This window comes from Physeter macrocephalus, chromosome 20, assembly GCF_002837175.3.
Source record: "Physeter macrocephalus isolate SW-GA chromosome 20, ASM283717v5, whole genome shotgun sequence".
NCBI classification, from domain to species: domain Eukaryota; kingdom Metazoa; phylum Chordata; class Mammalia; order Artiodactyla; family Physeteridae; genus Physeter; species Physeter macrocephalus.
The window spans coordinates 23,654,499-23,657,301 of record NC_041233.1 but is presented as its reverse complement, the minus strand read 5'-3'; positions in this window follow the sequence as shown (position 1 = coordinate 23,657,301).

Below are 2,803 nucleotides of genomic sequence, written 5' to 3'. Positions count from 1 at the left end.
ATACAGAGTGAAGTAAGTCAGAAAGAGAAAAACAAATATTATACATTAACGTATATATGTGGAATCTAGAATGAACTGGTTTTCAAGGCAGAAATAGAGACACAGATGTAGAGAACAAACATATGGACACCAAGGGGGGAAAGCGGGGGGCGGGGTGGTGGTGGTGGTATGAATTGGGAGATTGGGATTGACATATATACACTAATATGTATAAAATAGATAAGTAATAAGAACCTGCTATATAAAATTAAATAAATAAAAATTTAAAAAGTTGTTCATATTTATACTTAAAAAAAGAATTATACATTATGTTGGTACAAAATCTCAGAGTTGTTAAATTATCAGGATCTAGAAAATGTCAAGTATATATTAAAATTTACCTATGCCAGTAAAAAAAAAAAAAAAAAAAAAAGAAGACCTGTCAGTCTTTGGCTGAAGGTTGTTCCTCGGAAGTATTAATGCCCCAGCACTTGCCCTGCTGGCAGAACAACATTCCAGAATTCTGGAAAAAGCTGTCAGGCCCAGAAAGGAAGGAAGATACAAGTGGTTGAAAGTTTCCAGAGCACAGCGCGAGTTTCCAGTGAAAGGTGTAAGGGAGAGGAGGGGCCTGACAGCACCTGCTCCCTGGGGTGGTAGGTCACCTGGGGCTCTCATCCCAGCAGGAACAGCGGGCCTCAGTTGGGAGAAGCGCGGGGCCCTGTCTCCCTCTGGTCTCTCCAATACTAGGCAGCATCGATCACGGCATCTGCATTGATGTTTTACTTCCAACAGAAACATCCTCTCTGTCAATCCATGTCCGTCCAAAGTGAGAAAGCAACAGGTTAAGAGGGACACAGCTGTGACTCCATTCATTAGGACAGCACCAGGCCCTGGAGTGTTTGAGTTTTCAAACCACAGCTTAAAGTCCTGGTGGAATGCTGGGGTCTGGGCTGACTTTCCCGACAGTGCTCACCAGGGGACCCTTAATGCTTAGACCTCAGGAATAACATGGTTAGTCTGGAAACCATGGGCTCTGCCTAGGTCTGCCTGGTCAGAACACCATGGAACTCAACCTTCCCTTCACCATCTCTTACCACACCCACCTGGATTTCTCCTGCCCACCCCTACCCCAAAACAGCTGCTGCCCACCTGTGTGAGAGGACAGAATAAGCAGCGAGGAGGAGCACAGGTGCTTTTCCCACCTGGATGGTGGACAGAGCCAGCCGGCAACCAGTCCATACCAGAGCGACCCTCCCTTGAAAGTTTTCAACTTCTTTCTGCTCTGAGGCACATAGTAGACGATGCTCACCTGTGGGGCCCAACACGTCCCTTGGGTGTGCTGTTGTGAAGATCAGCATGGCAATCTCCAGTGCCTGAGTTCAAATGCCACCCCGTTCTTGCCCACCTAGGAAAGTTCAACAGGGTGACCAAGGAGAGTGTGTAAGAAGGCCTGGAGGATGAAGAGAACTTGAAGAGTTTGGGGACCGAGAAACAGTTTGCTCTGGCTGAGGTGAGGAGGAGACAAGAGGCTGCAGAGGAAAGCTAGGACCTGAACGTGCAGGAGCCTCTAAGCCATGATAAGAGATTGGACTTGATCCCAAGAGCTATAGGGAACCGTTGAAGGTAGAATGAAGCAGCGTGGCCTGGCCTGATCAATTATGTCCCATTTTACAGATGAGAAGAGAGAGGCACAGAGAGCTGACATGACCGGTAGTGTCAGGATATGAATCCACATCCCTCCTCCTTGAAGACCCTTCTGTCCCATCTTTTGCCTCAAGTCTCCCACTTCGATCTGTTGAGACCCCAAAGGCCACAAAAAGGCTGTGGAGGACCAGAAAGAAAGGCTTCCCTTTGAGATCATACAGAACAAGTCTGACCCCTCCCCTATGTGCCAGCTTTTCAAAGTCAGCCTGAGTCTGCTCTTCTCCAGCAAGGTGTCCTAGCTGTGTGACCTTGGACCAGTGAATTGCCGTCTCTGAGCCTTGGGTTGCTCATGTATAAAATGGGGATAATATCAAGGTGAAGGACAGGGATGCATGTAGTGTGTCTGGTTCATGGTAAGCCCTAAATAAACAGTGGCTGCTATTACTTGAAGATAGAGGCCCTTCACCTTATTCACCCTCTTCTGGATGCCTCTCAGTTAATCAACGAATCAACAAGTATTTTGAAGGCTATAGGGAAGCCTAAATAGAACATATAGTGGAACCTGGGGCCAAATAGAATAGGTCCCTCAGCATCTGCCCCAAGCAGTCAAGCTGCCCCCTGCAGGACAAATCCTGAAAACCAGTGCTGAGATTCCAGGGACAGACCTTGAGATGGCCCACAGAGCAACGGGCAAGTCCCAGAGTCTGGGTGAGTGAGTAGGACTAATCTTCTCTTTCCTTTTGGAAGTTTTCATTAATTCCACTTCTGTGTTTCAGCAGTCTCTTTCCTCTGACTTGGTCTTGATTTCTTTAAGCAGTTTCCTTTCCAGGAAAAAAAAATGCCCTCTGCCTTCTGTCTGTATGAGTGGAGAGACTGACTCTTGAGAACCAAGAAGATCTGGGTTTAAATCAATTCATTCAAAACATTGTCCAATGGGCAGCACTTCTCCCCCCTTCCCTGGCTCTGGAGGGGTCTGGCTGGCCCAAATGGAGGTGTGTTCACACTTGGTCTGGAGCCTACCACTTCCTGAAGCAGGCAGGTCTCACTTGGCTGGGAGCAGAGCAACAGCTGAGAAGACATGTGTCAAGACATCACCTTGGAGGGACTTCCCTGGTGGCACAGTGGAGAAGACTCTGTGCTCCCAGTGCAGGGGGCCCGGGTTTGATCCCTGGTCGGGGAG